Source organism: Lissotriton vulgaris, chromosome 3_1 (genome assembly GCF_964263255.1).
Source record: "Lissotriton vulgaris chromosome 3_1, aLisVul1.2, whole genome shotgun sequence".
Classification (NCBI taxonomy): Eukaryota; Metazoa; Chordata; class Amphibia; order Caudata; family Salamandridae; genus Lissotriton; species Lissotriton vulgaris.
The window spans coordinates 614,475,218-614,489,961 of record NC_141689.1 but is presented as its reverse complement, the minus strand read 5'-3'; positions in this window follow the sequence as shown (position 1 = coordinate 614,489,961).

Genomic DNA, 14,744 nt, shown 5'->3' with positions numbered 1-14,744 from the left:
ATTGTGCACAAGCACTGGGCAGAGCAGAGGACTGCGACACATTATTGTAACTATGTTGCATCCCGTGATTTGAAAGTTCCACAGCGTGGCACAGCCAAAGAGCTTGCTGTGCCGCGCTGCAACACTTTCTTATAAATGAGGCCCTAAGTTCCTTGAAAGACGGAGCCTGACATTTGACCTCTGCCTTTGAGTGCACAGCAAATGTGACATGATAAGAACAAAATTTAATAGTTTGTTTACGGAAATCGAGCAGTGGTGCAAGAATACATTAAATAGGGTTTGAGCAATAGGAGGGAAGACCTCAAGCTGGACATCCTAAAACAAATAGAGCCAGCAAACAGAAAACAAGCATATGTAAGTTACAAATCACAAAGCCAGTGGTAAGCAACAAGCAGAATGCATTCCCAGGGAAGCTTTCCAAATGCCCCTAGGATGTCCTTAGCAAACCAGACAGTTACCCTGTCTGGCAGGCTTCGGCCTAAAAAGCATTTTCAATTTGGAATGCCTCTGTATGGGTAATACATGACAGCCAGAAACACAAACACCCTGGCATCAAGGTAATAATATGAGTAAGGAATCTCTCAACCTCAAATGATTGCTTTAAATACATTTTGAAAATACAACTATTTTTCTCCAAACATCAGCTTATGAGTTCTGAAAAGACACATATGTTCGGCTCAAAAACAGGCTTTTTAATTTTGTTTAACATATAATTCAACCAGTAGGCAGCAGCCCACTTAGCATGCTGGGACTCGTAGTTTCCCGCTCCCTTAGATAAATGCCTCAGCATGTTCAGTCCTGCTGGCTGTTGTGTCTAGGAGAAACCTATACGACCTGGTCAGTTGATGGTATATCCCTGCAACACATCTAGTGAGTATGGGCTTCACAAGCAAAGAAATGTTTATGGACCTTGCGGACCGGTACGTACAATTCAATACTACAAGTCTCAGTGTGCCAAGCACTGTCGGTTAAAGGGGTAGGGCTGACTGACAGAACATCAAGTGGCATGTGGCCTCTTGGCTGCTCTGCATGTTCTGCTGCTGCACCATGTGAACCTCACATAACAGATCATCTTTTACAGCATGAATCTGATGTGTGAGCCATAGTAAGCTATGCACACCCTTGCAATGTATTCACTTTCCACAATTATCTCTGCTGCGCGATATTACAATTTTTAACTTAGGTACTTTGACCCTATGTTTGCTCATTGAGCAGAGGCATGTGCTGAGTTCCTGATGATTTTTCTGCCTGGCCCTCTGCCAGTCACCAAAGGCAGCAATCATGCTCTTTAATCACACGTGATCAATCTAGTGCAATCCTATGCAGTATCAAACAGTAATGTTGCAGGATTTGCAAACGTTTCGCCATTTCTGTATTGATCGGCAGACGGCTGCTCTCCAAGTCAGCTGCTTGATGTCAAAACGTAGAGTGCTTTGTGGTGTACTGATTTATGAAAGAATTTGCCACTTGACCCTCCTCTTTGAATGCCCATGTTTCATCCATTACTTAGTAGCGCAGGCAAAGTTCAATGTGTTGCTTAAATGTTATGTGAGCCCCATTGCATGAACCGGGATCTTTGATTTACACATGAGGATTTTCAGTTTTTTGTGCAACCAAATTGAATTTAGGTGCAGAGTATTTGTGAATGGGGCCCTGAGTTACACACATACCAACGTAGCAATTGCTCTTCACAGGGGTTGTCTTATTTGACATAAACTCATCATCACTCGCTTGTATTAATTTGTGAAGTTATGAGGCAGTCCTGCCTGCACAGGCACCACAAATCAGCACACTCCCTTTTTTTCAAGGTTCATTTTATTAAGCAATGAAAAATAGTAGAGGAGAAACAGCATGTACAAAAAGTATAATACATCTCAATTACTTATGCAAATTATAAAGAGAGTTAAAACCAAAGTGCAATCATTATCAGAAAACATACTGCATGAAATAAAGGAATGAAAGAAGCGGGGGAGGGGTTGGGGAAATCATATCTTAACTTTGTATCACTAAAGGAAAAATGGCATATGGAAATAAACACTGTAGGCATACATTTTTTTAAAGAATAAATAGCATACTGTGATATGAAATACAACGTAAGGGATAGTAATGATAAATCATTAGAAGAAAATAAAAGACAACCCAGTTCATTATGGTGGTTTCCGGACTTTATCCGAAGTGGTAACAGGAGTATTAAAAGATGAGGCAGCTCAGTTTAAGTAAGTAGTCAAAGGGAGCCACAAAAGATCTCTTTTTTTTTTTTGTTTTTTTTTTTTTATAAATCTTTTTATTAACAAAATAACAGAAAAGGAAAAACATCTGGTGTGTTAACAGTTTCCTCATTAGACAGGTTAAAATATCGCTATTACAGAATCACTAAAACAATTTTTGATTCATAGGATCATGGGGATTCCTGTGCCTCTGCTTCTACTCATCGCACCAAGGGCGTTCAAATCTCGCTGCGAAGCCCATTCCAAGCCCCCCAGCCCTTTCCCCATTTCTCTGGACAACCCCTCGCTACATATAGAGACTTCTCCCTGAACATACACCAATCCAAGTCTTCCGCCCATTTGGAAACCCGGGGTGGTTGGCTGGCCCACCACAGCTGAGCAATATTCCGTTTTGCTTCCATACACGCCAGCGTCACCCATTGCTTACGATACACATTTAGGTCCGTGGGTCCACACATTCAGTATGCACCTCTGGGCCTCTGGTTGTATCTCCTCCCCCAATGCCTCTCTTATCTCGTCATCAACTCTTGACCAATATTCCTGTATTTCCACCCAGTGCCAATAATTATGCATAAAGGTACCAAGCTCTCCACACCCCCTACGGCACTATCCACTCTCCATTTGCCCCACACGTACCAATTGAGGCCCAGTAATATACGACCTGTGCAAGATCTTTAGTTGCACCAGTCTCAGTCTCAACTGGATCGCCACCACCCTCGGGGAGGAAACCGCCTCTGTCCAGTCTTCGTCATCTAGCTCTATTCCATCTGCACTCCACTGCGTTCTAATAAGTTACAGCGGGTCCTACATATTATTAATAAGCTTTTTGTATATTAAAGAGATAGTTATCTTGGGGAGGTGCCCATCTAACACTCGATCCTCAAGAGGAGAGGCCTCCGGAAGCATGGTGTCCCTAGGTATGTAATTGAGGAGGGCATGTCTAACCTGGAGGTATCGATAATACTCACTGTCTGGTAGACTATGTTGCTGTTTGAGAGAGTCAAATGTGTGTATTTTGTCCCCTCCCCACACATCCTTGATCTGAGTTATCACGATGAGATCCCACTTGTCAAATCCCTTGGACTTCCACAAGCTCCCAAGTCTCTCTGAGTTCCACAGGGGGGTGGCTAAGGTTAATTTCCCTTCCCATGCTAGATATTTATTGGCACCATGCCATGCATGGACCGTGTGTGCCGTTGGGCCCAACAGCGAGAACTGCTTAGGCCTGGCATGGAGCGCCCTGGTGATATCTCCCCCTGGTGCCTGCCCCCGATCCATGGCATAACCTGGGTCCCCTGGTGACCCGTACACAACATCATTCCCCGCTGCAGGCTGTGAACCCCAATAGTACTTTCGTAGATCTGGCAGTCCAATCCCACCACTATACCATGGGAGAGTGAGCTTGGAAAATGGTATTCGGGGTCCTCCCTCACGGAGAAGCGTCCTCTGAAGGGCTCCTATTTCCTTGAAATAGGATAATGGTACTGGGTCCATTGCATTCTGGAGTACATAAAAAATCGGGGAATCCCCAGCATCTTAAACAGCACGCCCTACCCAGCAAGGATAGTGGAAGAACCTTCCAGCTCTCCACGTCTTTTTTAAACCGGTTTAAAGGAGTACCCAGGTTGTTAGCATAGCACAGCTTTGGGTCAGGTGTTGCGTATATACCTAGGTATTTAAACCCGAGCGGCTCAATCTGTATGGGGCATGACTGCGGGATTACCGGTGGATCTCTCGTGAGGACGAAGAGCACCGATTTCGACCAATTTATGGGGAATCCGGAATACCTACCAAATATGGCTAGTATATCCAGAAATTTGATCAAAGACACCCTTGGTAATATAAAGCAGGATATCATAAGCATATAGTGAAATTTTATCCTCCCATTCCGGTGTCCACCGCAAGCCACGTATTGACCGGTCCCACCTGACCCATGCCACCAAAGGTTCTAGAGCTAGAGAGAAGAGAAGCGGGGACAGAGGGCACCCCTGTCTTGTGCCCCTCCCCAAAGGAAAGTCAGCCGACTTGCAGTTATTCACAACTAATATGGCCAGGGGATTAGCGTATAGTACACGTATCCAACCAATGAACTCTGATCCAAAACCCAACTTTGCCAATACCGCGAATAAATAGGACCACTCAACCCTATCGAACGCCACAGTGGCATCCAAGGACACCAATACCGCTGGTTCGTGTATTTTCGGGGAACCACCCAGGATCCCATGTAGCCTCCCAAGTTGAGTGCCGTATTGCGGCGCGACATGAAGCCAGACTGATCGGGGTGTATCAAAGTTGTGATTACCTTGACCAATCTGATAGCGAGGAGATTGGCCAAGATTTAGGGCTCGGCATTGAGCAGTGAAATTGGTCTGTATGAGGAACACAGGCTTGCCTGCCTTACGGATAACCACAATATTTGCCACCCGCTGATCATACGGGAGTTGACCTATCTCCCTACTTTCTATAAACATGGCACGGATATATGGGATTAACTTATGAGCATACAATGTGTACAATTCTATTGGTATACCATTGGGGCCAGTCGCCTTCCCTGATTTAACCCCTGTAATCGCCTATGCCACTTCATTGTCTGTAAAAGGGGAGTCTAAATATCCCCTATCATCTTCTGAAACTTCAGGCATGCAAATATCCTTAATCATCTCACTGTTCTCTGCCTCTGTATATCCCCAACCGTGGTATATACCCCTCTGTAATAGTCAGAGAGCTCATTTGCCACTGCCTGCGGGTCCGTAACCGTACCTGAATCTATTCCCTGCAACTCAGGCACCAGCCTTGATGCCCATCCCTCACGTTCAAGCCACGCAATCAATTTACCTGCCTTGTCACCTTGTTCATATATTCGACTTTGGATGACATTGCTCTGGGCAATCGCCCTATCTCTGGCTAGGCCTTTATATTCATCCTGTCGTAGCTTTAAAAGGTGCAGGCCCTCCGGAGTGGCAGATCTGGCCACCTTTTCCTCCAACCTTATCACATCTGCCTCCGCCCTGACTACCTCTGCCCGATGATTCCTTTTCTTCCCCGCCACTAGAGACAGGACTTCCCCCGTATCACTGTTCTATATGCTTCCCACAAAGACTGCCCTGAGTCAACAGTACCCACATTTTCCTGGAAGTAGGGATCCGACTTCATAACTACCTCTTTTTTGGTGGGGGGATCTCTAAGGTGCCGCGTACTAATGGGGGTTACTCTGCCAACAGCAGGCTGCCCAAGCTCCACAAACAACCACACCGGAGAAAGATCAGAAATACCCCTTCCATGGTAACGTGCCTCCTTAACTGTAGCTGATATGACCGCCAGCACCAACACGTGATCTAATCTGGACATACTGTGGAGTGCGGCAGACATGTGTGTGAAGTGCGTCTGTGTCAGATTACTTACCAGCCAGCTGTCAACAAGCCCCACTGTTTCGAGGAGGTCTGGGAGCCACCTCTGCGATGGTCTAAGTCCCCGTGCTGGATGTCTGTCCATCTCCCCATCTAGCACTGCATTAAAGTCGCTCCCTAATACAAAAAGGCCCAGGGGCAAGGTGAGAAAAACAGCACCCAGGTCCCGGAAAGTATCAGATTGGAGGTGAGGCGGTACATATATTGACAAGAAAGTCACTGTCCTCCCCGCCACTGTCCCGAGACACCGATATAACGGCACCTCTGGTCGGACCACGTGGCCTGGATTGCCAAGGAAAGGAGTTTTTCATCAAAATACCGACACCCCTGGACCCCGTGGTAAACCCAGAATGCGCCACCAATTTATACCCCCTTTATAAAGGGCCATGCAGCGGTTGCCTATGAGGTGTGTCTCTTGCAATAGAACCACATCTGGTGAGTGCCTTCTCACAAGCTGATTTACCATTACCATTGATCCTATCCCCAAGCCATTTACATTCCATCTCAGCACCTTTATCCCCGAACCCTGGTTAACATATGACATTTAACCCATATCGGTATCGTCCAACTGCAACATTACAACCTGATGCATAAAGAAAGAAAGGGTTCAAAGAAAACCGAAACAATTCAAACAGTGCAAACTACAACAGGATCTCAAAACCCAACCACTTCACCCATCCCACATTCCACACCCCCTCCCTGCACCCCTGCATATGGCAAACGCCCATCCCCAACTCGCAGTGTGCCTGTCGCCCAATATCCCCTCTGATTAATTAACTAAAGGTAGTAACGAGGAGGTAACCGTAGCCCGCCCCTCCCCCCCACCTCCAAAGAAACATCGTGAGCCCTGGATTAGTTCACAGCCATAATTAAGTCTACCCTGAACAACAAGAAACAGTTGAAGATATGCCCGGCATTCTAGTCCCTCCAATGGTACTTATAGTTCCTCGGTCTCCAGCTTTACTGTTCGAGTCTCTCCTCCTCGTCTCTGCGTTCTTGTTCCACAGTCCCAACCGCGGGCCTACTATCAATCATGTCCGATGCCACTTCTGGATTGTCAAAAAAACAGGCCTTTCTCTCTGTTTCCACTCGCAGCCGAGCTTGGTACATCATCTCATATCGCAGTCCCTTGTCTCTAAGCTTCTTTTTCACTGGAAGGAAACTTTGCTGTAGCCTCTGTACTGTCTGAGTGAAGTCCAGGAAGAAGGAGAGTGTCGTGTTCTAGTAACCCAGTGGGGTCCCTGCCCGTGCCGCCGGCAGAATGGCATCCCGGTCCTGAAAATTAAGCACTCTGGCAATCATGAGGCAAGGGGACGCCCAAGTCTAGGTCTCTCCCCCGGCAATCTATGAGCCCTCTCTATAGTAAAAAAATTATTAAGACCCTTCGGCTTGAGATGATTAAGTACGATATCCTCTACAAACAAATCTGGTGCCTGACCATCCGACCTTTCGGGCACTCCGAGGATGCGTATGTTATTACGCCTGGCTCTCCCTTCATAGTCATCAAGTTTCTGATCCGTGACATCCCACAATGTCTTAAGGGCACGTACCTCGTGCTGCAGCACGGTCACGTCGTCCATTAGACTAGCAGTCTTGATGTCGAGCGACTTTACCTTCTCGTTGGCCTTAGTGAGATCTGCACATATCAAATTAACCTCAATCATGGCCGCGTCTAGCTTATTGTCCAAGGACTCCATTTCCCCTCCAGTGAAGACTGTACTCCGTTTATTGCTGCAATGACATCTTTTAGCGTTGGCTCAATGAGGGCACCCTGTGTATCTCCCCCCGTCGACAGGGTCTTCCTGAGCTCCACCGGGGACCCCTTGGGCATTGCGTAGCAATCTAGTTTGTTAGATTGCACATGCTTCGCAACTTTCGAGGACCTGGGCATAGTCTTGTCCGAATCGGACCATCACCGCAGTCACCTCTCTTCCCTCGGTAGACTGCTGGCTTCAACTAAGCACCTAGGTCAGGAATAGTTAATGATCTGCTATAGTTGGGTATACACAGAAGTCCCTGGCCTCAGCGGGTCCCTCAGTTAGTGGGCCCTTCCCCCGTAGGTATGTTAACGTGCGGGGCCACTTTCCGGGCATCTCACCAGGAGTCCGTTGTCACGGCGACTGCGCCTGCTCCCATTTTACCAGCAGTGCGCTATGCAGCAGGAGATGCTACCCATGTCCTCTGCCGGTCCATACTCACAGGATGGATCACCAGACCGTCCCAGATGATGTCACTCAATTACAGAATTATAACGGTGTATCTGGACCACAGGCAGCACCTCAGCTTTCTCAGCCCTCCTCTTCAGCTGCCTCCTCAGCCCGCATTAAATTCAGGATGGTGTACTCCCAAACCAGTTGTAAATTCCACCAGTACTGCCCACTGGCACAGCCACTCGCAAGCACCGCACTCGATCTTCCCACCTTGCCATGCTCCGCACGACTGCCTCCTGTAGCCTCGCCTCTTTCAATACTCCTATCGAGATGCCGGCTTCCGAATAGCACAGTTTGGGTCTCCACTTCCAGCCTCTCCCATCAATGTGCTGCCATTCAATCTCGGGGGCCGCACGCCTTTTATTCTGGCCCACAAGGACCCGGCCTCCAGCCAAGCGCACCACACAGCAGATTACCAGGACTTCCCACACTCCCGGTCCTCCGGCCGTTGATCTGTCCGTCTCATTGTATCCCAGGCGGTGTAGTTCCGTCACCCGCCTCCTTTAAAAACCAATCGGGGAGGTGCACGGCAAGAATCAGAGCCGCCACTGGGTCGGGCGAAGTCAGGACCGCTTGTGGGGCCGGACTGGTAACTTCCGGTTTCCGGCCCCTTTGTGGCTTGAGGAGCGATGGGCCTCAAAACTTGAAGGCGGCTGTTCTCCGGTTCCCAATACCGGAGCCAGTCGCGAAACACAGCGTCGGGCACCGCTGCACTTCCGACGTACGGTCATTGGCTCAGGACACAGTATTTTGAGCAGGATTGAGCAGGAGGCGGCGGGGTCTCGGAAGCCGAGCGCTCACGCGGCCATCTTGATCTCGCATGTGGCTCCTCCCCCACAAAAGATCTCTTTTAATAGATAAAGATATTGGTGTAATGTAACTAGTATCACGTCTTTGATGAAAACATACTGCATTCCACCATGCTCTAAAAGTGACTTTGTCTGCCTGTTTCCAGTTGGAATTTATTAAATACAAGGCTACTGCTAATAATAAATCTATTAATTTAAAGTTAGATGGGGATTGGGGCCATTGAGGTGATAGAGAGCGCAAGAAAATGGTAGAAAGGGAGAAGGGTACATTAGTTTTAAAGATTTTATTAATTTGAGACCAAACTCATTGCCAAAAGTGAGAAATAGTGGGACAATCAACAAGCATTGGAAATGCAATAGGTCTCGCATTAGAAAAGTTGGAGCTATTGGTCTTGTAAATACAAATATTTTATTTATGTGTTGGTTTTTAAAATAGCTAAATGGATAGCTTTGTCATTTACAATGCCAATAGTTATAATGTGACACCTATAGCATTTGGAATGCAACATGTTTTGTATTTACGTGATGGCAGCTCTGGTCGTTAGGCCACATCTCTAGAGAGCACGAGAGTGCAGCAGGGGAGAGAAGCACAGAGAGTGCAGCAAGGAAGAGAAGCACGGAGAGGGAGCCCAAGAGTGAAGCAAGGGTGAGATGCACGGATAGGGATCCTGAGAGTGCAGCAGGGGACAGAAGCATGTAGAGGGAGACAGAGTGTATCAGGGGCGAGAAGTATGGACAGGGAGCCCAAGAGCGAAGCAAGAGAGAGAAGCAGGAGAGGGAGTCTGAGATTATAGAAAGGGAGAGAGTTGAGTATAGAAAGGGAGAAGATGAGTTTGGGAGAGTGGCATGAGAGGTGGAAGGCAGAGCAATGGAGATAGACCTGGGAAAGGAGTAACCATGGTGGAGATGAAGATGAGAACAACAGGGAACAAGCTTTGTATTATCAGACTTGGACCCAGAGCAAGAGAGAGAAAGGTAGCAATTGGAGAAAGAAGGGAGAAGAGAATGGTAGGAAAACAGTAACAAAGATCAAACAGAAAGTAAAAAGAATCAACTTGAGTGAGGTAAAGAGGCAAAGAGTGCATGGTGATAGGAAGGTAAATACATAAAGTGGCATCAAAAACATGCAACGTTAGTATTCGGCAACCCTTGCATTCAGAAGCACAGGCAGTGGGATCCTAAAAAAACAAGCAGGAAAAATTGTAATTTTCAGAGATCTTAAATCATGTGTGATCTCACATGTGAAAAAGGCACACCACAATTTCAACCTGCAATGGGGTAATACTAATTCTCTAAGGTCAACTTTCATTAGAACGCAGGCTCTACGTCTTTTCAAGTGCTTCCTCAACAACCAGACTCCGGTGTGCAGAGGTCGCACTACATAACTGAAAAGACAACTTCCTTACATGCCTGGTCAGCATGTAATGTGCAGCCAAGCAAGCACATCTGTTCTTCAGGAGTACCATGCACACACATACAGCAGCTGTGATTTGTGTCATACATACACATGGCTCTTGTGACATATATATTGTCAGGTACGATTATACCCGCAGTGATTCGAGGCACGCACCAGTGTGTCGCCTGTTATCTGAAGCTTGCTTAGTAGCAAGTGAAACCACCCTCAACATGGTTACATTGCCACAAGACAAATACTTAGAAAAAAAAGACTATGAACCTCATAAAACTAGACATGGGCTCTTTTCAGTTGTCTGGCACTTTCAGCAGTACTGCTGCGGGCACTTCCTTTCTGCAGGAGATGCATATTCTTTTATAGACTCCACTTAAGAAATAAGAATACACGAACATGTGAAGATCCGTCTTGTAAAGTTATGAATAAGCAGAGCTCGAAAGGAGATTGCACGGCGGCTGCATCTCTTCTGACTGAGCATGTGGGTTCCCACGGTGCAGAGGCGGGTATGAGTTACAGCAAACAGTGCCGTCTCGAGAAAGCAGGAGATAATGAAGCTACAGACTGAGCTCAATTTGTGCTTGTGGTGGCCACTGCCACTCTTTTTCTGGACTGTGGCTTATTTGTCATCATCAGAATGACTCAGAGTAAGACAGAAAGGGGGAGGGGGCATGAAGATAGAACAAGACGGAGGGCATTGCTGTGGGGAGGAGAAATGCGACACGGCCGCAGCAAGGGGCGGAGCGGGGAGAGCGGCGATGAGGGTGTGAAGCAGCAGGGGCCTTTGAAGTAAAGCTAAGCTTTACTTCAAAGGTGTGGGAGGAGTGCTGCTCAGGCAGAGCGCACGCTGGGGGAAGCTTGTGGGGCGGAGCGGGAAGAGCTGCTGGGGAACAGATGGCTGGCGATTTGGTGCTGTGCACGCGCATTTTAGGTAAATGCGCTTGCGCATTGACCTAAAAGCGCACGGGCACAGCACCAAATCGCCAGTTGGGTAAAGTGTTTTTAAGTCGCTATAGTTTCGCTCTGCTCAATGCGCATGCGCATTGAGAGGCGAGACCTAAAAGCATGCGTTTTAAGTCAGCATGAGTGCATGGGCAAGACCAGCATGTAGATGGAGAATTCGGAGAGAAGGAAGATAGTTTAGCGGGGTAAATAATAGGCATTGGTAAACAAAATAAAAGGATTTGAGAGTTATCAGCAGCTCTAGAAGTTTTTTGAATTTTGAATCATAATTTATCCCAAATGAGGGTCGACCAGCACTCTGATAAGTCCTTTTACCATGCCAATTCAGCCCTTGTTTTACCTCTGTCTGAGAAGAGAAATAACTGTGTATACAAAGAGGAAGCTGAAGGAGAAGAGATTAATAAGTGGAACATCTCAAGGGTGGTTTAAGGTCAGATGATAAAAGACAATAGTAATAAAAATTTCATTTGAAGGTCGGAAAAGGATAAAGGAACGTCATTGTCTAATAGTTGTGAACTCCACAGCAACTCTTTGAGTCTCCAAGATTTCCAGTAATTGGTGCGATTCTTTATACGTAATAGGTTGTTGTGCCAATGGGTTGTTGATCTAACGAGGAGGACGAAGCATAAGAAAAGGGTGAAAGATGGATGAGAATTTTGCGTGTATGGAAAATAACGGGAGGTCGAAAAGAGGATATATTATTTGTAAAGGCGAGAGATTCTTTAAAATCAAAAGGGGACTCAAAACATTTCTCTGTAGAAATCCATATAGGGGGATGGGTACAATGTTCAAGGGAAAGCCAACGGGACGACTGTTTTAAAGAGAAAGCATAATGACATGATTTGAAATCAGGAAATTTAAGACCACGGGAAGATTTGTCTGCCTTCAAGGAAGACAAAGCTATCCGAGGTGATTTACCCTGCCAGAGAAATGTTGTTAATATAGAGTACATTTTCTTAAAATAAAATCCAGGAATGTGTACAAGGATCATCGAAAGAATGTACAGAATCAAAGGAGAAAGCATCATCTTGATGGAGTCTAATCGTTCCCACCAAGAGAGAAAAAGCGGGTGCCAACGTTCAATAGTGTCAGAAAGAATTTTGATGATATGGTCAAAATTTATTTTCAATGTTTCGGAGATATTTGAGGAGAACCATAGATATTTTATTTTAGAAGTTTGCCAAGAGAAATTGGTATGAATAAAATCATGTTTAAGGCATGTCATATTGAGAGGTAGGACCTCACATTTGTATGAGTTAAGGTGATATCCAGATAGTTGAGAAAAAATATGAACCTGATTGAGAAAGGAGGGAATAGATGTGGCAGGGTTAGAGCAATATAAATGAATATCATCTGCATATACAGACATTTTAACATGGGAGGTATCAAGTTGAAAACAAGTAATCTGAGTATCTTGTCTGATCTTGGTTAGAAAAGGCTCTAATGCTTCTACACATAATAGAGGTGATAATGGACAACCTTGTCGTACTCCTCTAAAAAGAGGAAAATAGTCTGAGGTCTTACCATTTACAAAAATAGATGCTCTGGGACCTGAGTATAGTAAGAAAATGAAAGAATTACATTTTGGAGGAAACCCTTTCCATTTTAAAGCCTGGAACATGAAATCCCATCCAATCCTGTCAAAAGCTTTTTCTGCGTCTAGAGCTATAGCACCAATAGGGTAGTGAAGAGAAGAAGCTGTGGTAAGGATGTTGAAAAAGACTCTGGAATTATCGGATGATAATTGATCTTTTACAAAGCCCGACTGTTCGGGGCTAATAAGATTAGGTAAAATAGGATCAATACGGAGAGCGAGAATTTTTGCTAATATCTTGTAATGAAGGTTAACCAAGGAAATTGGGCCGTAATTTTTGCATAAAGAAGGGTCTTTATTATCCTTAGGAATTAAACATATCATGGCCTCTTGAAAAGTTCTACAGGAGAACCAGCTGTAATAAAAGAGTTACTAAGAAGTAAAAGATTTGGAAAAAGTAGGTTGCCAAAATGCATGTAAAATTCAATAGTAAATCCATTGGGGCCAGGAGCTTTTCTTCTTTTTGATACTAAAACTGCATGCGTAATTTCTGAGAGAGTGATATCAGTTTCTACATAACTAAAATCAGTATGATGCGAAGGGAGGGATTCAATAGATTGAAAATAAGAGGAAAGATCATTTAGGTTAGGTTGCTGTTCAGGGGTGTATACATTTTTAAAGAAGGAGAAAAACTCATTTAAAATATCGCTGTCTTTAAATAATGAGGTACCAGCATCATTTCGTAGAGATTCGATTCTAGTCCATTCTCATTTCATTTTCAAATAATTAGCTAATAATTTCCCCATTTTATTTTGGCCTCCATAATAACGAGAACTACTTTTTAAAAGATAGGAAGAAGCAGCTTCTGTAGATAGTTTGTTGAAGGTAAGTTTTGCATCAATAAGATTCTTTAAAGATGATTCAGTATTCGAATGATAATAAGTATATTCAAGATGGTTGACCTTTGTAAGTAACTTTAAAGACGATTCAGTATTCGAATGATAATAAGTATATTCAAGATGGTTGACCTTTGTTAGTAACTGGGCAGTTTGAGCTTCAAAAGATTTCTTTTTTTGTGAAACTAAATTCATTATAAAGCCTCTATCTGGGTCCTTGAAAGTGTCCCAGACCAATGCAGACAAGGAGTCTGAAGTGGAAATAAAAGAAAAGAAAAAAATACAAAAGAGCTGAATTGGCCTGAAAAATTAGGATTGGATTGGAAGGGGTTAAAGCGACATCTACCAACATGAGGGGTAAAAGGTATCAAATCAAAGTCAACATAAACTGGGACATGATCTGCAGGTAAGATAGAGCCTATTTCTGAATGGAGAACCTGTTGAGCTAGGGATTTACTGAAAAAGAGTTAGTCAATTCGGGATCGTGATTGATGTGGAGGGGAATAGAAACTATACTCTCGGAGGTCTGGATTGCAGAGCCTCAAAATGTCAACTAGAGATTTACAGCGTATGGCGGAAGTGAATTGTGAATGAATCTTAGTGTTAACACATTTAACTGAGGAATGTCTGTCTAATATGGGGTCAAGTACTTGATTGCAATCTCCCTCAAAACAATATAATCATCATCAAATAAAAGAAGTTTTTCGGAGATATGGGTCCAAAAAACATTGTCAACATTAAATGGTGCATAAACATTAAAAATAACTAAAGGTATCTGATTAATGAGAAGTTTAACAATTACCCAACGACCTTCTAAATCTGATTCTTGATGAGTAACAGAGATCTGAAATTTCTTGTGGCAAAGAATTAGAGCTGGGGAGGAAAAAACATTACCTACCCAACATCTTTTTAGTTTAGAAGCTTCAGTTTCAAATAAATGAGTTTCTTGAATCAATGCATTGTCTGTTTTTAATTTAGCTAAATGGGTTAATATCTGTTATCTTTTTGTAGGATTATTTACTTCCTTAACATTCCATGTAATAACTCTAAATACAACCAGTAATTTTTAGCATGAACAAGTACTAAGCAAACAGCGAAATTATCAAATTCACTATTAAGAGAAAAAAAAGATATAAGAGTAAATATAGAAGAGCAGTTTCAGGACTGAAAAAAGGGGAGAAGGAGTGATGTGAGAGATATCGTAAAGTATGAAAAAGAAGAAAGATATGAAGAGGAAAGGTGAAAAAAAGGGAAGAACACAATAAAGAACAAAAAGTCAAAACAAACCT